At 39.0% G+C, this 26744-nt stretch overlaps 1 protein-coding gene across 1 annotated transcript in view; it reads right to left on the bottom strand.

Annotated features, from left to right (window-relative positions):
• Positions 1–25917, bottom strand: part of RASGEF1A (RasGEF domain family member 1A) — a 174303-nt gene extending 148386 nt beyond the window's left edge. The window contains exon 1 of the mRNA XM_074874499.1: positions 25804–25917. The gene's annotated coding sequence lies outside the window, so the exon portion shown is untranslated. The remainder of the gene's footprint in view (positions 1–25803) is intronic.
• Between the last annotated feature and the right edge of the window lie 827 nt (positions 25918–26744).

Below are 26744 nucleotides of genomic sequence, written 5' to 3'. Positions count from 1 at the left end.
ATTATCCTATTTCTGTTACACAAAGTTGCAAATAAAAAGCTTCTGTATGGTGCAGTCATGTCTGCTGTTAGTTGAGTATATTTTTTTTTCCTCTAATGTGCTTTGGGTGGATTTATTTAATGAGGCCCTACCTCTTTCTGGCTGTCCACAAGGACAGCAACAGGTGGTATGCAAAGCAACCTGAATCAGATCTCTAAGCTGTTTTTCCTACTTTTGAGCAACTTCGTTTTGGGTGGAAAACAACAGCTATTTTAATGATTTGCAAATGAGCTGGCTGGAAAATGTCAAAGATTGTCACAATAAATTACCCAGCAGCCAACAGAAAAAATAATAATTTTGAAACCAATACCTAAGCTTAGCTGTCAAATACTATTCCCAGACTTCAATGAGTAATGAAACTATATGAAAAATGGAGTACTCTGAGGAGAAATTAAATTTCTGTCATTGATTAATTCAATAGGCTTTGCTTGCAGACTAGAGGAATATGCAAAAAAGTTTTTCAGCTAGATTTAGTTTATGGAAGAGTCTTCCTCTTCTATGGTCAGTGCTCTGAGAAACCATGTGCCTTGATGGGTTTGGTTTCAAAGTCTAAGTAACACATTTGACAGAAAACTACACTGTATTATAACGATATTGGTCAGATGAGACTTGTGCTGGTTTTGGCTGGGGTAGTGTTAATTTTCTTCCTAGTAGCTAGTATGGGGCAATGTTTTGGATTTGTGCTGAAAGCAGTGTTGATAACACAGGATGATTTCGTTACTGCTGAGCAGAGCTTACACAGCTCAAGGCCTTTCCTGCCTCTCACCCCAGCCCACCAGCGAGGAGGCTGGGGGTGCACAAGAACCTGGGAGGGGACACAGCCAGGACAGCTGACCCCAACTGAGCACAGGGATATCCCAGACCATACGGCATCATGCTCAGCAACAAAACTAGGAGGAAGGTTGGTTGGGGGGCCACTGCTCAGGGAATGACTGGGCAGTGGTTGGTTGGTGGTGAGAAATTGTTTTTATTTGTATCACTTGTCTTTCTTGGATTTTATTTCTCTCTCTTTGTTGTTTTCCTTTTCACTACAAATTTTATTGTTATTATTTTCTTTAAATTATTAAACTGTTCTTATCTCAGCCCACGAGTTTTCTCACTTTTACTCTTCCAATTCTCTTCTCCCCCATCCTGCTGGGGGCGGGGGTGGGGGGGAGTGAGCGAGCGGCTGTGTGGTGCTTAGCTGCTGGCTGGGGTTGAACCATGACCAGCAGATGGGAGTCGTTAGAGAAATGTATGTGGCTCTGCTAGGCTTTCATGAAAAAGGGTATCAATTGAAAAGTTGTTTGTAGAAGCATAGTTTATACCTTTTAATATTATTTTTTTCTATGTTTCCATTTGCACCTTTTCATTATACTTTCTTCCAATTATTAATTCAAGATGGTGTCTAGTTCTAGAATGTACACTGGATGATTAAAAACAAAGGGCACATACTGTGACTCTGCAACCTTCTGCAGTTAAGTCATTCATGCTATGTGTTTATGTTTGTTTCTTTGCCACAGAGCTTATGTATTCATCTGTGTGTGAAGGATCTGATTACTTTGCACAACTGTGCAATATAGAGGGATGTTGGATATCAGAAATGTGTCCTGAGAAAATGTTATCCAACATGCATATTAGACAACAGGGTTATGTGTTCAGAAAGCCAGTATTGTTTTTGCCACAAGGCTAACACATCTTCAATGAATGAACATTTCTTAGAAAATGTGTTTTAAAATCTTGTATGCGTTGGTAATAATGCTTCTGGACTGAATGTAAACACGGAAGGGAAATGATAGGCTGTTATTCCTATTTCTCTATCTTATGTGGCACACAGCTGAACAATAAAAATGGTGGATGTGACCTCAAAAAAAATTATTTCAGTAACAGAGGTTTTGCATCTCTTTTTAAAAATAATTTTTTCTACTTGTTCACTCAGGCCAAAATGGAGGGGGTGACACGTGTTCAAAGTGTGGTCAGCCAAATAAAAATACTCCTTGATTGCCACATCCTGTGTCAGTGAATTTCAGTCTAGATATGTTAAATGAAATACCTGGTTTTGTTTGTTTTTAACTTGCTACCTAATAATTTCATCTGATGCACTCTACTTGTATTTTCACATCGAGAATAGAACTAACAACTTTATTCTTCCTGTTGCTTATTGTTTTATAGACTCCTGCAAAATCATCCCTTGATCATACCTTATATCTCTAAACCAGATGGCACAATCTTAGTCTGCTTAGTTTTCCTTATATTAAAGATATTCTCTAACTTCTAATGTTTGGAGAAGCATTTTTTTCTTTTCCTTATTAATTTAATGCTTGTAAAACTGCTGTTAGAGCAGAGGTGCTTGTTTGTACATAAAATAGGTGATTCAAGGTTATATCAATGCCAGTATTCTTACATTCTTCCTGCCCTTTTGGCCTATTTTCCTCTTGCAAAGTGCCAGTTCATATAGGTGTGGACAACATTAGTCTCACATGTTTTTCCATGCCACCTACTGAATCAGTCCATCTCACACACACACACATGTAAATTTGGCAGTTTCTTGTGATATGGTAGCCTTGATGCACAGATTATACTTTGGTTTCAAGCCAAAAAATATTGCTGGCAACCATTTTATTTCATTAAATATGATGTTCAATACTGAAGTGACTAGCTACTTGTCTGTTAAAATTTTGTTTGATTCATCATCAGTTCTTTATCTGCTTGATTATTATCTACGTTCCTACTATAACTTTTATCTGGGTGCCATTGCATGCAATTACATTTCCAGAACAGGGAATATTCTTCTGTTACTTGTGATGATGGATCTTCATTGGATACTATAAATAAACCTTTTGATGACCTAAAATATTCAGTCCTCTGTACATTGGCTTTCTGTGATTTGTTTTGCTGAGTAGATTTAGCGTGAAAGCATGGAAAAAAATCCATGTTTTTCTGAAACTACTCTTTCATTTTGAGTCTTTTGTTGCTAAGATCAAAAGGTGTATTACTAAGGATCATACTATAAGAAATTATCACTACATGTTTGAAAAGGCTTCTCTGCAGAATCAGACTTATCATTTAAGTAGAGCTATTTCATTAGAGGTTAGTGAATCTTTTAATAAGGTCAAGTACGCATTTTTTAATGCTATTCAAATAATGCTTATATTATTCTTTCTTCTGTCCTGTTATGCCATCTTTTATTAGTGCCTTGGCTTTTCCTACTGTATAGTCCCCAGTCTCCTTCGTATTATCTTTTTGCTCTGCTCTTTCATTATCAACAATATTCACACTCTGAATTTCCCATGTAAACTTCTCTATAGGAGATAACTTTGTATCAACTGGGATTTTAACCTAACCCTGATAATGAAACTATCATTTCTCATTGTGTGCAATACTAGATGTTTTACTGCAGTAGGTGTGCATTAGTGTTTATGCATATCTTTTACATGTTCACGTTGTCCTGTTTTGAGTATAATTATCATTTTCTAGGCTGAAATGTTCTACTATGGGGTATCCATTTAATTTATTATTTATTTTAAGGAAACTGTGTGTAAATTGATCAAAATGTCTGAAGTAGGTGTGGAGGGTGAACTAGGTTGTTGAGAAGTTGCATAATTGAAGAATGAGTGAATGAGTGGCACATAGGTTATATCTAACAACACATATTTCTAGAATTTGGGGTTTATTTTCAGGCAATTTTTATGAAGTCAGAATAGATTTTGCATTTACCTTTTTTGCTACAGAGAGGCTGATATATATTAGCTGCAGAATTACAAGGAGCAACTTTGAACTCTTCATTTCATAGACAGTTGTCCAAGAACTAAACACCTAAGTGAGAGTGAGCATTTCCTTTACAAATTCATTATATATTCCTGTTACTTGTTTGTAGTTTTCACAGCTCTCATTGAGTTTGCTTCCTGGTGAAACTGATACTGTACAAGAAATTTAGTAGGGGTATTATCTGTGAAACCTTAGGGGCTCAGAAGGACCCACTCCAAGAACCACAAGCAAATGATAATGCTGCAACTTGAGCTAAACAAAGTTTTCTAATAGAATTAGCACACAGAGCAAACACAGAGGAGGAAAGAATGAGATATTTTAATGTGCATCTTGACCTCTGGGAACCAAGAAGAGCTAATGTACAAAGATCTTTAAGCCCACCAGTGATAAGTAGTTACGAATGGGGTTTAAAACACAGCATCTGTTTAACATAGTAGAACACTGCCAAACTGTTGAGGACAAATAACTTCCTTGCTCTAGTCTGGAATATATTGAACAGCTTGAGCCAAAGAACAATCAGTTTATTGGCAGGGGGTGGAAAAATGTACTTGGCTTTCCCCTCATATAAGTACATAGCTGAGAGGAATACAGAGACATGGATAAAGAAAAACAAACAAAAAACCCACTGTATTAAAAGATGCATTGATTTATATCCACTGAGATTGAGAGTAGTTTAATCTCTCTAATATCTAATGCTGTCTAAAAATGAGACAGATTCTGAGTATGTAAACAAAAAGAAACCAAACAACTCTTGAAATAGGTTAGTTTAGTTGCAGTTGCTACCCACACTTGGATGCAATGAAAAAAATGGGAAATGATGTACACATGGCCACCTAGTGAAGATGCTAGAAAATTGCCAACTCTGACATCAAGTGAGAGGAAGATGGTGATTAACACCACATGTCATACTAAAAGGGTAGTTTTGCATTCAGGACGAATCATGGGACAACAATGTGCAACTTGCCTTTTACTCCCTGAGTGAGAGAGATGAAAGGAGTAAGAGAAAGTGAAGACAAGAGCTGGTGAATATTGCAAGGACAGAGAATAGCTGCTGAACTTTTGAGAAGTGAAAAGGACAGTTTTCCTAGTTTTTACTCCTTGCTGACATAGGGTGAAGACTTCTAGTGTTCATTTAGTTTAGTCTTGAAACTTGTCAATTTTCCCTGAAATAAATAATTTAAATAAATAAATGCAGTTGTCTTGAGAAAGTAGGAAAAATGGTCTTGGTAATACATTCATCATAAATGCTCTACTTGTAAGGAGGTTATTGTACTAGCACAATTTTAATGAGAGTTATAGTAATTTCACTTTTTTCTTCACAAATATAGTGTCATTTCTTCTCTAAATAGAAACCTTTATACATTGTAAAAGCAAAGTTAGTATGTCTTCATATGCATCTGAAAGAGTTACATGTAAAACCCTCCTCTCCCTTTTATACATGCCTTCTTCCCTTTAACTGAATTATTCATTGATCTTTCCTATGCATGGAATGTTCTTCTACAAATATCTCTGGGTTATTTTTGGCACACCCTAGGATCATAGGATAAATCATATTGGAAGGGATCTCAGAAGGTCTCTAGTTCAATCTCCTATGAGGTCAAACCAGGTTGCTCAGAGCTTTCTCTGGTCTTGAAAACCTCCAAAAATGGTGATGGAAAACCTTTCTGGGCAACTTGTTCCACCACTTGGCTGTCTTCATGACAAAAAATTTCTTTATATCCAGTCTGAACCTCTTTTCTGTTTTTTTAACTTATACCCATTGTCTCCTATCAAGTACTACTGTAATAAGCTTGGCTCCATCCTCTTGACAACCTTCTCAAGGAATATTTCGTATCTTAATATTGTTTGTTCTCCAAATTTAAAAAACAGCAATCGGGGCTCTTCTGACCTAGCCCTAGATTATAGCTGTTATACCTCTCTCCTGTGTTGAGCAATTGACTTTTCTACTGTTTGTCACTTTTAGTAAGCATGAGTCTTAACAGTCACTTTTACTGCATTACACTTCCTTCTTTTAGACTTTTTTGAAGTATCTGGCACTTTGCAGGCACTACAAAAAACCCAAAACATTGTACTCTGAACAGACGGGTTGTAATAATTTCTAGACTGCTCTTCTACCTGCATCATCTTTCTGACCAGTGACTCAAGTTGATTGCATTGATGCTTGTGCAGTGGTGCCTGATTTTAGCTTTAAGCTTAAAGAAGAGCATTTGAGTGTGTGTCAGGTCTTGCTCAGGCATATTTTCAATTGGGCAGTTACTATTATTTACTTTTGTGTAACCTGTTGAACCTACCCCAAGCTTGTGATGAACTTTGTGTAATAGTAGGGCAAACAAGCTCTAGACAAAAAGAGCATTAACTGATAGTAAGGACATTTATGTTTTGGTATGTTTCCACACAAATGAGGGAAATAGTCATAGAAATGTCTTGCCCAAGGTCATGCAGGTGGGAATTGAAGCTAGCTCTTCAGACAGTGATGCAAATACTGCAGCCATTCTATGTCGTCCTTGTATCCTTCTCCCCTCTATTCAGGCTGCTTCTTGCTGATAAGCATGAGGTTGTTTTTCAGGGTGTGACTCTCAGCAGAGTTTTGTCTGCGTGCCTGTGTGAGAGAGATTGAGACTGGTGGGGTGGTATAGCTGCCTTTCCTTTCAACTTCTACTTCTGAATCTTCCCAAATGACTGCACTATTTCATGGCTTCCAGTAAGGGTCTTAAAATCACTGTTTAAAAACCTCAGAAAGGAACCATCCGCAGAATACCTGTTGTATGGAAAATGATCTAGTACAGCAAAAAAATCTAGTATTTCTTTTTCCTGTTGTCATATTATTGCTGTCCTCTTCAAAAGGTCTTGTATTCTGTGCATGTTGAGATAGCACGAAGTCATGCAATATTGATGGTGATTTCCTTTTCCTTAGCATAGAAATTAAGAATAGTATAAATCGGGCAGTAGCAATATTCAAATGGGGTAATGTCTTTTAAACATTCCCAGCAGCAAACTATAGCACTAAAGGTTAGGGCTATGCATGATTCACTAACACGCTCCTTTCCATATATGTATCACAACTGAAATAAAGAAACTATGAAAGTGGAGGCCAGGATATCTCTTAGGGGTGTCTGTTAAAATAATGAAACACAAGGGTGGATCACAAGATTAATAATATTAAATATTAAATAATAAATAATCTTTTTTTTCTCTGGTTATTATGACAAAAATTTGTTACTATCTCACAGCTGTTTGGCTCTTCGTGTGCAATAAACTGACGGGTCTGGCTGGTGACTTGTGGGCAGCTGTCCACACCGTGCAGCTGGCACTCCCTGACAATCGTTCAGTAAGGCCAAGTTTTGTATGGGTGTGGATGTGCAGTGCTGCCCTTATGCTTAAATCTGTCCCCTTGTGGACATGATTGATATAATTTGGCTGTCAGAGCTGTGGAGGCAGCTTGCACTTCTACTATGCGTGCTATACTTGTCTCTGCTCTAATGGAGTGGTTCAATTTCTGTGGCTGTATAAGCCTGGCATCTATCTCAAGCACAATAAAAATTCCTTGAACATGTCACATGTGCACTTTTCCTTAATTACCAAAAGAGTATTTCTCAATTAAAAAAAAAGATTCTTATATTAACCGACTTCTCATATAGAGTGTAATTTGATACAGTGGGCAGGCAGTTGGTAATTGGTCACAAAAGCCAAAGGGCTGCTTTTTTGGTTTGTTTGTTTGTTTTGTGGTTTTTCTGTTTACCTGAAATCTGCCAAAACTGTCTACTGCTCTAAATCTTTGGGACCTCATGTAGTGTCATGCAGAGATGCCTATACTTGCTTTGCCTCTCAAAAGGACTAATGAACCTGGACGGAGGAGTACATTAAGGCAGGTCTGTTACTTTACTGGCTGGCATGCTTAGGGTATCTCTGCATAGCATTACATTATGTGGTACTGATGTGATACATCTGAAGAATAACTTTTTGTCAGACCATACTCTTAGTCCTCTTGTGGTTCAGCTTGGTTTGATGTTCTACTGCCAAGAGATCAGTTACTCAATATATGATAATTTGCTTGAACTTTAGAAATCTGAATGTTTAGATCTTGCTTGCAACCCTGGTGTCAGATCATTTGCATGTGACCAGCCAAGTATGGAAGAAAGATCAGCTGCAGAAAGTCCTTTTTCTTATATGCCTTTTCTTATATATGCCTCTTCTGTTTTAAATCAGAATGTTAACTCCTGACTGGAAAAAGCTCAACCTTTTCCAATTAAATGTCTTACAAAAACCAACGATTTCTTTAAACAAAGAAAATTTTTGAAAAAATCTTATAGTAATGCTGGTGAAGCATGCTGGCCTGTGAAAACTACTGTTAATAAGATGTAAATACTGCATAAGCTGATGGACATTTAATATCCATTTGATAGTTTTTACACCCTTGGTAGTTTTTAATCCTAGAGTCCCACACTATGCAGTTATGGCATAAAATATATCTATCTAAATTCTCCCTGAAGTGTTATGTGGACGTATTTTTCCTTCACAGCAATCCTGAAAATGTAGATTGTGGTGATGTTGAGAGCTGTCAAACTGCTGTTCGGTCTGCCTGGGGTAGGTGAAGTAAATCTGCTCTACAGCATATTAGGCTTGTGAGCTATTTTTAAAATGGGAGCTGTTCTATAAATGTTTTAGGCATAATTAGAATATATTGGGAGAGAACTCCCTGTGGAAATAAGCACAGAGTCTGGTTGGCTGGTGCAGGGTCTCCAAGGTGTTACTTGCAGCAGACACATAAAAGGTATAAAGAGCTCAGTCAGTTTTAAAGGTAGGTGAAATAAGCAGCTGTAAGGTGATATGGCTTGCAAAGAAGGAAAGAAAGGAAATTTGCCCTGGTGGCACATTTGCTATTTGACACAATGAATATTTGATGGTAAAATTGTCAACATGTTAAAGCTAATCTTTCTAACCCTTTACAAAGGCTTGGGAAGCTAACAGGGGAGGGAAGGAGAAAACAAATAACTCTTTCTAGCAGCACCTATTTCAACTTGGTTTTTCAGTATTTGTGGAAAAAGAAGAGTGGGCTCAAATAGCTGAACCCAAGTTTATCTATGGCTTGTTAGCTTTATCAAACCAACCAGATATGGATGAAAGATGCCTGATGGAAACAGGATTTATTGCAGAGGTAAAAAGAAATTGTAGGTAGAAAGACTAGTGCCTTACCCTCTTTCCAGATAATAGTAGTCTGTTTTTAGCTAAACAGAAAGTACATTTGTTTGATAGAAAATAAGGAAAAACAGGACTTAATTTAATTTACCTGCTGTAAGAATCTTCCGTACAATTTTATCTCAGGATTCTAGTATCTTCCTCAGGTATGAATGGACAGTGGAGTGGAAATGTGTAATTGTAGCAGTCTAAAATGTTGGCTGCCAGGTGTCATGAGAGTGCACTTCTGTTGAACAGTTTTTGACATGGTGCTAGTTAAGAGTTTGGAAGAAAGCCATTTTTGGAGCTAGTATAATACCTATGTGAAGTGGAAAGCAAATTTAGTGCAGGAGGTAAGTCACTCCTTTGGCTAAGGAGATGAGATACGAATTCAAAATAATCCTTCAGCCAGCTAAGGTGTTGGGTTTGGGTTTTTTTAAGCAAGTGTCTGTACACATATGCTGTGGTTGTATTTAAATAGGTCCATAAATTCTTTGCCTTTTATATGACATTGTTTGGGAAACTTCATCTCTCCTACTCAGCTGAGCAAATGCTTAAGTGTTGAGAATAGTTGATCACCTCTTCATGTTTACTATAGTCTGTGGGTGATCATGCCCCAGACTTCTCCTGTCCCTTTGAGATGGGATCTTAGTTTCTTTATCCTTAAAACATGGCCATATTTCAAATTAATAGTTTTGACTGATATTTGAAGTGCTTTGAAGGAAGTATGAAGTTGGAAGGGACTACAGAAGTACAAACTGTTATTACTATTATGCTTCAGCTAAAATTAAATTTTGCTCTCTCTAGAAAGAAAATCTGCCAAAGTTAATATTTAATCCAGTATCAGCAATTTATTCAAGAAATGCATATGAACCACAAAAATCATGCAGTAGAAATGTTCAGGTGTTGAAGTCTGCATAATTTAGCCTTTATAAATCTTTACATTTTAAAGGAACCAACAGATTCATCATTAATTTTTGAATGATGTACAGAACATTCTCTCCCCCTTTCCATCTGTCTCAGAAGATTATCTTTTTCCTTGCCCTTTTTTCCCCCTTCAGAGCAAAAATGCTAAGTAATCCTGAAGACAGGAACTGTATTTATAGTCCCCCAGCTAACTCACTGAGAGAAGCATTAATGCAAATCAGTTTATGCCTTTTAAAGAATGCTGCAGTCATGTGATGCATTTCTCAGGCATGAAAGATAAGGTATATCAAATTTAGAGTCTCTTGATATAGGTATATCCTCTTCAACAGAAACCTTTGCAGTTATGAAATGAGAACTATGCAATAAGGAAAAACAAAAGTGGTAGATTTATGTTAGCTAATAAGCATATATTTTAAGGGAGAGAAAAAAGCTAATAAAAAACCTGTTAGACTATCCCCAACTCCTGATAATCACATCATTTGTGTAAAGTCTATGCTGCTATTTGTTAATATGGTTGCCATGGCAACTGAAACCCTACATCTCTTCAAGGTAAAATCAGAAGTGCAGTGAATGTGGAAACACAAGAACCGACTTTACATATACACAAATGCATGCTTTGTCTATTCTGCCTCTTTTCACAATAGGTAATGACTAAAGCTTTTCTCTTCATTTTCTTTTCCATTCTGGCACTGGGAAGTGTAATTGTGAGTACCGAGTGGTAAAATGTGAAACCCACTGGGGGACTGAGAGACTACTACCTGCTGGACTGCCAGCGATTTCTTCGACAGATGGTATCAGGTCTCAAAAGGGTCTAATTGGCTTATCATAGCCAATGCACATGTTACAAGTGCTTAGATAAAGCCAGCAAATACACATTAGCTTGATGACTTGATTTTGAAGCTGTGCTTTTAAAGAAAAATTATAGGCAATACAGTACAACCCCATTTGAAAGAGCTGGATTCGAGCCTTTCTGAGCCTGCCATCCTTTGCTGGAGTCCTAGTGCAAATTACTAAAAATGGTCAATCTCACTATCAAACTATGGTCAGTCTTACAAGCTGGCACAACCTGTGCATTTGCATGGGAAACTCCGTGCTGTCCCTACTATAGGTGTTAGCCTGCTGCATCACTTGTAAACTGACAAAGTCTACGTGACTTCATAGGAGCTGTCTCAAAAGATCCCTCTGAGGTAAATGTGTCTTTTATGGGTATTTCTAAGAGGCCTCCATTTGAAGATCTTGGCATATGTAACATTTAAGTAAAACTCCTCTGGTCCTCTGGCACGTGTACAAGCAAAGACTAGACTGCTGAGCTGGCTAAGGAAGTGACAGGTGAAAAGCAGCTTCTAGCAGGGTCTGGACTGGGGAATCAATAGGATCAGTTTTCTCTAGTTCAGCAGGGAATTAAGTTCAATATATCAGAATAAAAATATCTGTTTGAAAATACAGGATTTGTTTTGCTCCTATCCAGTTGTTTTCTATTTCAAAAGATGTTCTGAAGTTAGGCATCTGAGGACTCTCAGGGGTTGTTCTGAGGGTCAAAGAACTTCAGAAGTCCAAAGGACAGAGAGTGGCTGATCTGAAGGTGCTTTTGGTCAGGGCATAATGCAGATGTACCAAGGACAGAGCAGATAAACTCATCCTACCATTCCAGTCTGCTGTACCAACTGGCACAGCCAAATAATTCATTGCATATAAGGGTTTTTGGTTTTGTTTTTGTTTTCAATTGCATTTAAAAAATATATTGGCTACTGTGCCATCATGAAGCTTCCTGTAGGTCCACAATGCTGCCTCTAAAATAAGAAAAGAGCTATCAGATCCTCAGGCTGATATGTACTAGATGCCTTCTTTGTTATCAGTCTAAGAGAAGATGCTAAGGAGACGCTGGTAGATGGCCCATCTGTGTGAATACAAAATGGGACCTATGTAAGGAAGGTTGGCATATCACATTGCCTCATTATGCTTCCTTACTAAATTCCCATACATATATATATGAAATATATATTCAGATATAAATGTATGAAATGGGCTAATTAATGTTCAATCACTTGGACTTTTTTTTTTTAAACTAAATTCAGACACAGAGGCACATTATCTCATGGGAGTTCTCAGGGAAGATCAGCTAATGTTTCTAAATCATTGTCATGTTGTCATGATCTGTAAAATATTCATGATTCATATACTGTAGTTTAAGGAAAGTCATGGAATTCAGGAAATTACAATTTTGTGGGAGGTGGTATAGTCTCATTAATGAGCTACATCTGTCAGTTTTAACGAGCACAAGGACTTGTCCCTGTTTTTTTCCACAGGACTTATCAACAAAATAAGTCCATTGCTAAGAAAAATAACTAAAACTGTCTCTACTTAAAATATGGGGTTTTTTTCCTTTTTTTTTTTTTTTTCTTTTGTCCATTTCCTTGTGGTTCTCTAGATAGCAGAGGTGGTTCTCTAGATGCCAGATGAAGCCGTTCAGTGCCTGTGAAACAGCACTGACTTCGCAGCTTGTCAGTACTCCTTCTGGACCTTTCACCCACTATGATTTGCCAGAAGGTGATTCTGGCAAATTTTTCATGCAGCTGCCTAGTTAAGCTGGCTAGCAAAGCCTGCCTTAGCCATAAAAATAAGCCATTCATTTATGTGTTGTGTAGTCTTCAAGTTTTCAAAAATCTTCATAGTCCTGGATTGAAACTGCTTTTTTCTACTTCAGGAGTTCCAGAATGTGTGTGTCCTCAGTGGGCAGCTTAACTTAAAAACAGTAACAAGAACAAACAAACAAAAACCATCAGAGAAGCTAATTGTCTCTGTCTTTGACATATAATATGCCATCCAGGAAAAAGTAGCAAACATTAAAACACAAACCAAAAAACCCTCCAAAACTCTTGCCAGTTTTTACAAACTTGCAAATGCAAGAGGATAAAACAGTGAATTTGAAAGAATCTATGGGCTTGTCATGTGCAGACCATACAGGGAGAATAATTCTGAATCTAAAACCAAAATTAAAAGACCTTTTTCCCTGTGCAGTTTTTGCATGATTTTTGCAAGATTTTAAGGCCGGAAACCTTCAAATGAACCTGGGCACAGAGATGCTTTATCAGATGGCAAAATGAAATTATTCTGTGGAGAATGACTTTCAGAGATTCACTGTATTCATGTAGTTACTATTAGCATACTGCGAACAGGGGCACAGAAGCTGCTTTTGTGGATTTACACAATGAGATTATGGAAGAGTGGAGATTATAGAAAGGGAGCAGACCCAGGAACCCACAGAGTATTATTCGTTGATCATGATACTGAAACAGAACTGCTTTCAAATCCTTATTCAGTTCCACGGTTCCTTGCAGGGTTAAGCACAGATTCGCACATCTTCTGTAACATTTGTTTGACTGCTTGTGGGATAGGCTTATTTGTGACTCTCCAGGACCTGGTCAGCAGTCTATATGACAAGTAATATTCTGATTTTTGTCATGCTTGGATTTTGTGTTGTTTCAGTTTACAAGTTGTTTTCAATTTGAACTTTGTTTTTCCAGTTGCTACTGTGTTAGAAAGTTACAAAAATATCAGTATATATCAATTAGCTGCACTGTTCTTAAATTACTTCCTGTATGAAACAGTGAGGTTTGTGGTTGTGTAGGTCCACTCTTCTGGAAAGAAACAGGTATGCCAAAAGGTTTCTCTGAACTATTTATATATAGGGTGAGTAAACAGTCTACAGAAACCAATACAGTGGCATCCTGTGTCTCCAAATTAGCAAGTAACTAGAGTTTGATTAAAATTGATATTGGATTCAGCAAGTCAGAGAGTTCTCGCCTAACACAATCTATAAAATTAATCAGCCACAAAATACCACATGCAGATTGGCAAGGTCTTCATCCAAAAAGTTTTAGAAAATAAGCACAACTGGCACTTCAGATCCCCAGTACATATGAGAACAATATGCTTCACAGCAGTTTGTCACAAAATAGCATGCATATTAACAACTCATTAAGACTGCCACATGTGCAATAAATGCACATACATATATGATGCTATTCCTGGGAGTGCTGCTTCATTGTATGGATTGGTTATGGTGTCCATTGTCACTTAAGAGTCCCCTCTATAAGTAAATGCTTGTTTTCCGTTTCACAGATGCTATTTGGAGTGTAGCAGGGTATAAGCCTGCACAAGAAGTTTGTTGTGATAGTTTAAAGGCATCAGCATTGCAAGTGCCATTGTTTCACCCCTGGAGAACCCAAAGGAAAGTAATGTGATAATCTGTTTGGTTTTTAAGTTGTATGGTAAAACCTTAAAAACTACGGCAGGACAGGCTAGATGAGTTCCTCCATAGCTCTGCATCCCAGTAGAGACCTGGCTGACAACAAAGCTCCTAGTCAGTGATCCTATGAAAAGAAGGTACATGTTTTTCTAGTTGCAAAATGCCGTCTCTCTTCAAAGCACTGTTCTTAGGTCTCTCATTAGTGCTCCCCACACCAGTGTTCATAAACCGTCTTCTGATGTGCTGTACAAGCTCTGCAGAAGGAGGGAGTGTAGTACTCTGCGATTTTCAGCTCCAGGTAAACAGTCTTCACAATAGTATTAAAAATCTCCATCCCAGGTTGCTCCAGGCCAGTAGTCCAGGAGCTTATTTCCCAACCTCTCATTTACTAACCATGAACCAGTATCAATGTTAGATGGCCTGGGGAAGATAATTTATAGACTTTTATACTGGATAAGGCTTTCTGTTGCCATATTGTGATGCTGAAGGAATGGGGCAAATTTTTTGTCCAGGTCTGTGATTATTTCATGCCAAGCTTCTGGAGTAACTATATCTGCAAACCAACAAAATCCTACATTGCACTAATTGGCCTGCTCCCTGGGTACACAGGGAATTTCTGTCCCAGAGTTGTCAAAATCTGTTTTATAACCTTCTTGGCAGTTTCCAACATCCTTACACATTGCTGCAATCTCCAAAATGGTTTTCCTGGACTGTTTGTGCAGTAAATGCTTCTCTGGACATCCTTCTGAATTGCTGCATGTGCTGGCTGCAGTCAGCAGGATCTCCCTTAGTCAGTCCACACACCCAGCCCTCTGGAGAGGGATCCACAGGCGATGTGACCTTAGTGAGACTGAACAGTGGGGTGGATAGGTATACAGTGTACTGCAATTCAGAATGATACTTACTGTTGTTCAAACAAGTTTATAATAAAATATTTTTAAATAGTCCTGCAACACTGAGAAGGTAGTAATGAGTGTTGTTTTTTTCTGGTGCCTCCTTTCTCATTGCTCCAAGACCAGTCCTTTTGCTCAGATGATTCTTTACATCAAGGTCAGTTCATTCATGACTAGAGAGCAAAGTTTTCTTCTCCCTAGAATTTAGTTTCTAAGCCTCAGATATACTGCACTCTAAGACATGAGATGGTTAGAATTGATTTTAGAATATTATTGTTCATGATCATTGTTTCGTATGTTCCAAGGTTGCTACATCATACTTGTTTATAATTACCATCTCCACTTCACCAATGTATTTTGAATGTTTGGGTGATTTGAATTGAAGAAGGGTTTAGTTTCATGTGTTTCTTTTTTCCTTTTTTTTCTTTCTTCCCGCCTCCCCCTCCTTTCCCCCCGCAAACAAAAGCAATATAATCTGGCAATTTAATTTAGAAATCAATTATAGTAGATAACTCTTATACTCAATGCCCGTTAAGTATAGAGTGTAATTATTTGACTAAACAGTGCTGCATGTTTTGACTTTAAACAATTTGGCCCTCATAGTTAATTTATATGTTCTCATTTGTGCTTGGACTTCAAATGAGCGTTAGCAGATGTTGGCAAGAGGAAGGAGCTAACCACTGTGCAAGTTTGTGGCCCATACTTGGTGACTTCCAGCAAGATATATCATTACCCTCAAGAATTCTTGATTAAAAATCACTCCTCCTCTTTTCGGTTCGGTCAGCAGAACACTGAATCTAATTTTATAACAGTGTTGACCTAATTTTAGGAAACTAAGTTCCTGTGGGGCCTGTATTACTCCCTAGCCTATTTTCTGCAAGCCCCTCTTACAAGGGAATAGCTGAGGCTTGCCTTGGAGTCTAAAAACCATAACCAAAGGCCACACTTACAGATATTTTCATCTAGGCTCTTCTTGCTTGCATGAGAAGTACCCCGCTGTAACCTTTCCTTTAAGGTTTTGTTTAGGCAGCGGTTATCATGGTTTATTGCTGCTTGTGGTCACAGTAAGGGATGGAGCACAAAGGGAAATAAAATTATCTGAATTCCTTTCAATCAAATACATTTCCCAGTCATGCTTATTTTGAATGCTAGTATTCAAGCCTGCTTGAGTATCTCTCGTTATGATGTGAAAGTTTAGGCCTATAAATAATAAATTAAATAGATCATAGCTAACTAAACAAGTGATTTCTAGGAAAGGCAAGTGATTTTGTTCATTCACATCCTTATTTATTGCACAAACATTTATACAAATGCGAGGGGTTATCTTCAGCCATTTTTCTTGCATCACAGACAATCCCTTTTTTTAAAAACAGTGATGATTCTTACAGCAACAGCTGGAGAACAGAGTGAGCTGAAAGAAAGTGTTCCTTTCAAGGAAGCTAAGCACACACCATTCCTGCTTCCCTTTGACACAGTGAAATACCATTGTTCGGCTATTGCTTACACACTTTTCCTGTTTTAAGGTACCTGACTTGTGTCTCTTGAATAGGATCCATTGTCTGTGATAAACTGTGAATAGGCGATGATGAAGTGGTGGCTTCCTGGAAAGGAGCAGAATTAATCTTCACAATTCCCCATCCCTTATAAAAAAGCCTTCCGACAATTTGAAAACTGACAAGTGTGAGCGTTGTTAAAATTCATGTGGCTTGGAAAAAAGCCCTGTCGGATTGTCCATTTAAGCTCATTTTTAGGCTGGAAGCTTTTACTAGCTAGTTACAAATATATTTATTTTTAAAAAGAAATTATTGACCTTTAAAACCCTGGGGTTGGCTGCTGCCTGGCTTATTGGAGACTTGGTTATTTATATTCACAGAGGCCTAGGTAAGAGCTGGCAGTTTAGAGTCAGAGCCTAAGCAATGATCAGAGGGGTGGGTGATGAAAACACTGTATTTACATGAAATATAATTAAACAAGACTGACTGCAGAAGACTGAGATACCACTTCAGGACATTGGTCTACATTCCAGAGTGGGGGACCTTGAACTTCGTTTCCTTGCTTCTTCCACCCCCCCGCCCCAGGACAATTCTCATACCATCTGCAGTTTCAAAAATTTGCTTTATTCTTAAAATTTGCTTTATGCTTAAAAAGTAATAACTTTTAAAAGTAATATTAGGCCCTACCCTATAAGCAGTTTGGTACTCACAGAAATGTGTGTGATTGTAGGTTTCTGAATGAGGGCTGAATGTATGTATCACTAATTGTTGTATTTACCAGAGGAGGACTTGGCTATTTCTGCTGTGTCTTTTTGTATTTATATTTTCACCTCAGGAAATAAATTGTTTCCTAAGTTCAGGCAGAGGAACAATTTTCTGGCTGTCAAAACATATCAAGAAGCGATATATGAATGGGATATTAGTTACTGAGTTAACAGTACAGATCTGAGCATAAAAACTGTTGTTACTTAGCAGCTATAGATTGATGATAGATTAAATAATACATATTGGGTTGTTTTTCTATTGATTATTCTTTTAGTTTTCCTTACTTAAAATGCTTAGTTAATATCGCAGAACTTCCCATCCCCAGCAGGTTAACTGGCATAGAAGGCTTGGCTCTGCATATTGAAGATGTTCAGTGAAAAGAGGTTGTCATGATTTAGCATGGCTCTGCGTTACAACAGGTGAAAATCAAATCCCTACGTAGTTCTACAGCTTTCAATTTTTGTACTAGTGATATACTAGCACCCACATTTCTTCCCTTCATTATTTCTTTAGCAGACTACAGATGTCTACTATTTCAGTATTTTTAAGGAGATGTTCACACCATATTCTTTATATTTCAGTGGTGGCTCCTAGGTCTTTTCTTTCTTTTCTGCATCACAAAATCCATTGTCCCATACCTCCACCATCTACAAGATTCTGTTCCTTCTGGATGCCTACCCTTGTGTACTGGCAGTGGGAGACTAAAAGGCAGCGTGGATTCTGCTGTTTTGACAATTTATGGATACTGAACTGTCCAACAGAAGGATCAGAATTCATGTTCCCTATCCCACTGCCACAGAGAAAATCCATTTGTCCTGCAGCGCTTCAGAATGGTGACTGTCAAGACTACAAAAGATGTTGAACTGATTTTGTAATGTACTATAAAGTAATGTCATAGTGACAACCATCTTTTGCTCTGGTATCTGTTCTCTAGCACCACCAACCCCCACGTGCCCCCCACCCCCACCCCAGCAGGCATTATCCCTGCTTTCATTGCACAAGGATTGTGAGCTGAAGGTGCAGATGCTGTGTCACAAGGTCTGCATCTAAAGACATATGTTTCAGTTCCCACCCACAGTATGGACCATAGGACAGCTACAGATTTGGGGGAGATGACATCTGTAACATCACCTATATATTCTATTTGCCACTTTATTTCACTCCATTTGTATTTGTTTTCTTTTTCTTTTGTATTCATTTGTAACTTAATTCTTTACTGATTCTTTCCTAAATCCACTGTAAGTCTGGGAAATGTTGAGAGTAAAAGAGGGGAGCAAGTACTTTTTCATTTCTCCTTTTCCTTCCCTCTCATTTCTTTCCTTCATTTTCCAATGAGGTCTATCACTCCCTTTCTCCCTCAGCTGTAGTTATTTTATTCATTAGCAGAGCAATGCTGCAAATGGATATTTCAGGTGGCAGTAGGGAGCACAGAGAATGGCTGAAGGAACTGAGGAGTTTTTCTCTGTCTGTAGATCTAACCATGATGCTGCACAGGGATATTAGTCTCTCCTGGTCCTGTTCTCTCCTACTGCACAAAAGCCAACCTTTCATTTTCTGAATCCTTTATGGTGTGCATGCATTTGGCTCCAAGAACTTTATAGACTCCCTTTGCAAGAAAGTGCACAAAGAGAGTTAACATTTGCATTTACCTTTTGAGGTGCAGCACTGATAAACTTTTGATTAATGTTAAACCTAGTAGTTTTTTCTCTTTCCCCATTAGGGTATCTAGGAACAATATGCTGAAGAAAAAGTACATTATTCAGGGAGGGCGGAAAAAAAGTAATAATGTGATGTTGTTGCAATTCTCCTGAGACTTCTAGAATTATTAATAACTTTTTTTTAATAGCAAGTGGTAGAAGTGGCTGTCATCTGTGTTGAATTCTAGCTCACGTTCTCTAATCACTTTCCCTTTCTTTTTAATGTTTCTCTTAGCTTTCTGTGAGAAATGCATTTTGAGATTAAATTACCATGCTTAGACAGGGTGAATGTGTTGCAAGGTAGGGGGCTTTAGATTAGCTGGTTTGAGGTATGTGCAGGGAGCAGAAGAGAATGATTCCACTCTGTTCTGATCAGTATTTGTAAGGTCCTGCACTTGCAGCCTGTATTACCATTTTCAAGTTCTGAAACTATTGTTATAACAATAGACTTATCTATTCAAGATACTAGGCTTGACACAGGTAAAACTGGATGAAATTACAGGGTTACTGTAGTATGTTGGAAGTCAGACTCTGTATTTTTCAGTGGTCCCATTCAGCTTTAATATTTATGGATCTTTCTGTTAAGTTTTTGTCCTTTTTCATCAAATATCAAACTTCATTGCAAGCACAAATATTCTACTTAATTATTTTCAACTCCTGAGGTTTCAAACCCATTAAACAGCAGAGAGGCTCAGTAATTGTTTTATTACTAATACTGAAAGTGTAATAATACTAGTGGCAACAGAGGACAGTGAGCAAAGCAATAAGAAAAATGTAAAGGCATAAATGGCATCATTAAAGCTGTTTCACAAAAGATAAACACGACAGTCAGGTTAATATTTCAGACCACAGATGAAAGTTTTAATTAACTCTTCCTTCCATTTCCCTGGTGAAGAAACTAGCTGTAGAATTATTTGGCTTTCTTAGAAGTCCAAGGCTTTCTGTATTGTTTCCTTTCCTTTCAAGTCAATTACCAGCTATAATGAAGTAAACTACTATAACGTAGTAGATGCTTTCTGCAGTTCCTGGTAACATAGAGGTTGTCTTTTTTTAGCCCAATATTTTTGTCGGTTCCCAGTTCTGTTCTGTCCTGGCCTCCAAGGGCAGCAGATGGGGTACACACTGTTCCTGATGCATCCTGGTGGGATATGGCATGGCTCTGCTGCACACCACTACAGTGGTGTCCCCAAGAAGGAAGCCTGAACTGTGTCCGGGTATGGCAGGGTCTTATGTGTTTTATGACCTTAACGGTGTCCTGGAGTTTTATGGGATAATTTCTAGTTTACTACACATTCAGTATAGTAGACGTGACATAGTGGTGATAGTAAAGTTGTGAGGATGTGGTTGTAAGCAAGGCAGAGTTTGTAGGTACTTTAGCAACTGAAGAAAGGCTAGTCTGCTCAAAGCTTCCATGTCCTTTTCTGTTTACCTGAGGATGCCTATTTAAATTTATTATTTCTGCCTACAACCTTACCTCAAAGATGATCAGATGTGATTTGTGAAGCTGCAGTTGTATTTCTGGTTTTTTGCTTCTTTAGCATCTGGAACTGTTATGGTGTTATGCATGCACATGTATGTAAACACAGCACAAAGGTTCATGTGGTTTTTGAGAGTTTTATCTTTTAAAATTTCATGACAGCACTTTTAATGTTTAGAACCTAGAAAAAAACTTGAGTCTTTTCACTGCAAAAGATGGAATGAAGTCTGTAACATTTATCTCAGTTGCTGTTTCCACCACACGCTTTATTTGTGCCCTTGTACATCTTGATGCATTGGTCTTGTCCTGTAAAATTCCAGTGTATCTGCAGCATGCAAATTCGTCCTTTGCTATATGGTTTCAAGTACTGTGTGGCTACAGGCTCCAGGCTTCTTTATAAATCAACAATCTCAGTAATTTTGTTAGTAAAACCTGCTCCTGGGTGGCTTTTACACTGGTTGCTTCACCCTGTGGATCATGGTATTGTCCTCTGTGTAACCTATGTATCACTTGGATGGTACATGCTTCGCTAAACGTTACCTGACATTGCTGGTGCCCTCAGGAATAAGAACATTTTTCTCATATACACACCATTAACATGACAAGGTTGGGAAAGACACAAGTAGAAATAGGAAGAAAAAGCTACAGAGAGCTTGCTGAGTATAGCCAAAAATTCAGATTGTGTCTAAGATCAATTTCAAATGTGTCATCCCTAGAACTGCTTTAGAGAATGTACTCTTTGCTTTCAGAACTGTTTCCCTTTGAACTGTTATTCGTTTATTCACACAGATTGTCTTTAATGCAGCATTCCTAAACTAGCCAATAACTCAATAATGAAATCGCCTCAAAAACTAAAGATAATACATGCCTAGCATACTTAGTTTCCTCGTAATTTTGGAAATTTAAATTACAGTCAAAGGAAAAGAAACAAGCTGATATGAAGTTAAAAGACTTTTTACATGTTAATGAAATGAACAAGGAGAAAATTTTTTCTATTGTTTCATTTGTTGAAAGACAGTTTTGACAAGTCCGAATTATAAGACAAAGTTCAAAAGTATGGGAAAAGCTATTTTGTGGTGAACACAATATTGTTTTTATTTTGCTTGAGCAAGAGAGAACTAAAATGGTGCCTTGGAAACTGCACCATCTGTGTTTTATCTGGGACAAAATACAGAGCACTGTTTGAAATAAATAAATACTACAGATTTTAATGAAAAAGGCATTAGTCCTAACAAAATAATCAAATAGAAACTGAAAATTGCTGACATTATTTTAAAGAAGAGTCTGTGAAAATTCAGTTGTGATTGAAATGGATATATTACCTTGTATTTATATTAGGTTCTGACACTACTTTCACACATGTATCCTGAGATACACCACACATTTCTTACTCCTTTATGCTTCAGTTGGTTGTACTCTTCACTGGTGTAGTTGGTCAAAGGTTCAAATTCTATTGGACTGAAAATGTAACAAGAGTGTGGTCAAGTTTGTTGAGCAATACAAAAACTGAAGGCAAAGAAAGCAATAGTACCTCTCCAACAGATTCATTTAACCCTAATTTACGGGATGTTTGAAACCAAGACTTCTTTACTCTGAGGAAAGAAAAATGCTCTCATCAAAAAGTAATGTCTAATCGTAATGGTTAGATGCCTGTTTTGTATATCATACATGCCTTACTTTCATCCCTATGAACATCCTTGATCTTAGACTAAGATTAGGTTTGATCTTAATTGATAGACTATGTTACAAGAAGTTTCTGGAAAGCAATATAGCAAGTGTGCGAAATGTCCCCTGTTCTAAAACTAGCTCCTGTGTATAGTTCAACTTAAAATACCATTTTAGTGAAGATTAATAGAACTGTTCAAAATATTACCTGTAGGTACTGTTTGTTTACCTTTTAACAAAGTACTATGCAATGAGGAGGAGGTAATCTTGACTCTGTCCAGTGTGCAATGAATAGAGCTACAGCTGCCTGAGTTACAGTGACATTAATAGTGAACCATGAAAGTGGCTAAGTGTGCTTGTTGCAATAGAGAGTGAAATTTTACCCATCTTTGCATGCCTGTGTGGAGGAGAGTATGTTTTAGCAAGTAGTTGGGATAAATTTGATACCTTTCTAGAGGTTGTTATCAAGAGCTGGTATGTTTCTGATGTGTAAAAACTTGTTGATTTGTTTAGAGCTCTTCATCTTTGGATGGAGCTTTACTTTCAAATGAAATTTACAGAAATAAGTGAGAAGTGAAGTAAAGCAGCTTCTATTTAAGCTGATTTTTTGAGCTGAAGAACTTGGCTGAACCTTCACCTTTTCTGAATGAATTTATAAGTCAAAATCCACTTAACTAACCATAGCAAAACTTCTGCCTTTCCTGACTTCAGTTTGTGGAGGTGAACTGCCAAGAGGGACATGAAACTCAGAGCTGAGGGGATCCCTAGCCACTCATCAAAGCAGCTGCCTGACTCCAGTCTGTGGCTGGTCTAACCTTTTTAGGCTCAATCAGAGCTCCAGAGTTGAGCATCTCTGTCTTAGGGATGTTTCCTATGGATTTCGGTATAGCAGCTATGTGTCTTATGCCCCTTGAACATGAAGTTACAGTGACAGTGGACTCTCTATTTGGACTAAGATAGGTAGGACAGTAGGTAGAACTGTACTAGCTGCTCTTTAGCAGTGAGACTAATTTCCCTCTTGCTGTCCTCCCATCTCACCAGTAAAAGAATGACCCAAGAGCCTGATCATAGCTAAATAGTACTGGAAGTGCTTGCTTGTTTATTTTGGTGAAAATATTACACCAGAAATGAAGCTTCCCAGGAAGGCCAGCAATAACCCTGTAAAACCCATACAACTCATCTGGACCGTAGCCAGACCATTTTTCGACAGTGATATGAAATGCCATACTTTTCCTTAATAATTCATGTTGCAACCAAGAAGCCTCAAATTAAAGCATGTGCTTCTGCTTTACAAACAGCTCCTTGCACATGTGCTGACTTCGCAGCTGCTTCCTGCAGTCTTTGACTTCTGTAATTAGAACAACCAGAGAGCCCAGCTAATGATATTAAACTAACTGGTCCACAAGTCTAGAATGTCATTTATCTCAAGGGTTTAATTTGCTGAGTATGGGGCAGCACGATACAAGGTTTGCATGCGTGATGGATGTAACTTGATTTTTTTAGCTCTTGTTGCTAAGTTACAATAAACTGTTATCACAGTACATCGTCTGCATTTAAATGGATGCAGATTCCACCTGAAAAGAGCCATACTGATGAAAACTGATAATATACTCATGTCTCTCACAGACAGGAAAATAAAACAGAAAAACCCAACTTGTGAACAGAATAATTTTGTATTCGAGACATTAGCCAGACAGGCTCAAAAATAACTGTTCAGACCCCAGAGACTATGACATGTGCTACAGTAGCAAGCGACTAAGAGCTTGCATACAATAAATAGCAACTAATTTAAAAATAAGTTGCATGAATATTATCACGTGCTTAGAGACAGAATCACAATGACTTGTTGTTTGAATTGCACTTTTGAGTTATATTCCCTGGAAAAAATCTGATACCCTTGCAGTCAGATATCATATCTAAATGCTAAGAAAAAAAGGTAAATTAAAAAAAAAAAGTATTGAAGTCTCTGCAGTTGTCCAAATGATTAGAAATAATCTTAAAGCATAATACTGGTAAATGCTTTCCACTTTTAGTGGAAAAATGTACCATATTCTGATGGAAAATGAGGTAGAATCTATGCTGACAAGTCAAGCCATTGTCCTACCTCCTCCTGAAGATCCGTACCGAAGTCCTTTAAGTTCTCTGAAATAAGAATCTGTTTTTCCCTAATCTATTTAAAAGATTGCATGGAGGGGCAGTAACTAAGGGGAGTGTTTACTACTGCCATCTTTGAGTTCATGCCAAAAATATTGATGCTGGTCAACAGAGCGTGGGTCTTGGTGACTACCTGGAAGCTGAACAGTGTTCAGTGTTAACTGCTGATACCTGTTTGGTCATCTCCATCGATGTGATCGATGTGGGACCTGTCATTGTCTTTGAGTAGAGATTCCATTTCATAGCAATAATGTCAGGGCAGTTCTTTGTGGGTTTAACAGTCAACACTCAACTGATTGCAAGTACACAGGAGGTCTGAACAACTAGAACATGTAAGACATTGCAGAAAAATACTGTATAATGTATAAGAAACATAGGTACATCCAGTTACAATTGCAACACTTGCCACAGTACAGAGAACATGTAAACCAAACGAAATGTCTTCACTGCAGTTAGACCACTAAAGATCCAAAGGTAAGATTGTGCGATTCTGCAATGGGCACTAGCTAGTCTGATATTCTGTTTTATAGACTTAGAAAAGCAGGATGCTGGGTTCATTTTAAAGGTGTCACCCTCTGAAGTAAGCCATTTGGTAAAACCATTGGATTGACAGAAATTAAGCTGTTAGACATTCAGTGAAATCTTTTCATTAAAATCACACCTAAAAACTGTCAATCAGCCCCAGCAGAAACCTGCTTAGATAACTCTGCTTGATATCCTGTACTTCCTTAGAAAATGGAAGAAGGGAATTTTGCCAGGATTTCAGAACTGGGAGAAGCAGCTTCTCCCTTTACTTTAAATTGCTGTGCCAGAGACACGTACCGTCCTTGCAAAAATCCTCCTGCAACGCTGAATTTTTGATTCACAGCAGAAAAACCAGAGAGAGGAACACAGCCAGAATACGCAGCGCAGCGCTGCGTGTGCTCCCGCAGACTTGTTCTGGTGGTTTCAGCGGGCACTACTTTTGAAAAGCCTGCACATGGATCATATCTCTCTGATCCTACGAGAATCCCTCAGAGGGAGGGGAAATGACAGGGAAGCGTTTCCGTGGACTGTGGAATTTCAACTCGTTAAAGTGATGAAACAACTGCCGTGGGAACGAACCCGCACGGAGCCCATGGCGGGCGCCCGGTACGCTGTATTCCCGGCGGCGGAACACAAAAGCCCGATCGTTTTAGCAATATTGAGAAGCTTCTTGTATTCCCCGAAGCAGGTGGTGGTGCTGCCGTAAAAGTTGCATTAAGGGGAGAAAATGCCGTCTCCAGGCTCTGTTTTGACCTGCCGCCCCTCCGGGCGGGCGCAGCCGGGAGGCGCGCACAGGGTTAAGGCCGGGCGGGCAGAGGCCGATGGCACGGCATGGCACGGCATGGCATGGCACGGCACGGCACAGCACAGCACAGCACAGCATGGCTCGCCCGCCGCGCCGGGGCCAGCGGCAGCGCCAGCTCGGGTGGGTGCCCAGCGCGGCCCCCGCCGGGCGTCGGGCGGCTTCTGGGCAAAAAAAGACTTTTAAAGCTCTTACCTTGGTCTAGTCCAGTGTAGCTTTTTGGTTGCTGTCCGTCCGCTGCCAGAAAGAGAGAAATGAGTGCCAGATTCCAGTGAGTCATCCTAAACGGCAGAGCGGGCTCCTCTCCGCACCGGCTGCTGGCTGCCTCCGCCGTCTGACAGCTGCCGCCTGGCGCGGGGACGCGCGCGGCCCATTCCGCAGCCCGCGGCGGGGGGGGGGGGGGGGGGGGCGCGGGAGCGGAGCCGGCGCCGAGGGGCGGCGGGAGAGGCAGAGGCGGGAACGTACCATGTGGCTGCTGCCCCCCGTCTCCGCCCGCGGCGCAGCCCCGCAGCGCGCTGCCCAAAAGTTACTTTTCAGTACGTGATGCGCTCTCTGATTTCAGAGCCTCCCCGCTCCTGCCCTCTTCGCAGTCTGTGCGCAGAGGAACTTCTCGGCATTTCGGCGATAGCATCACCATCGCTCTCTTCTGGAGGCCGGCATGGATGCTGTACGCAGTGTGTTCAGTAAAGGGAGTCTGTCTTGTGGCTGTGTGAAAAGCAACTCTTGGTTTCTTGCAGCAGATTTATAGGCGGTTTATCTGAAGTGGGAAACCAAGGGCAAGGGCGGTAATTCTGGCATCAGAGGGAAGAAATAGGAAAAAGATGTTGGGAAGCACAAAATCGTACCTAAGGTTGTTGGGGAGGGAGATGTTTCTTGGTGACTCCTAATAGAAAGGAAGGTTGGGATAATTTCTGAACCTCTGATTTATCATCCTTGGATGTACCTCTGCAGACCAGAACTCAGTGCTAGAGACAGGACCAGAAGTCAGTGCTAGAGGCAGGACCCTTCCTGAGGATTCCTGAAATAATTCTCAAGAGGAAAAAGCAAGCTGTTGGAGTAGGTAACATTGAACTAAATGGCAGAAATTTCTCTGGGGAAATACTGCTAGTTTCTAATCACCCTAAGTCTCCAAAGTA

This window comes from Strix uralensis, chromosome 7 (genome assembly GCF_047716275.1).
Source record: "Strix uralensis isolate ZFMK-TIS-50842 chromosome 7, bStrUra1, whole genome shotgun sequence".
NCBI classification, from domain to species: Eukaryota; Metazoa; Chordata; class Aves; order Strigiformes; family Strigidae; genus Strix; species Strix uralensis.
This window is presented reverse-complemented; position numbering and strand designations above follow the sequence as displayed.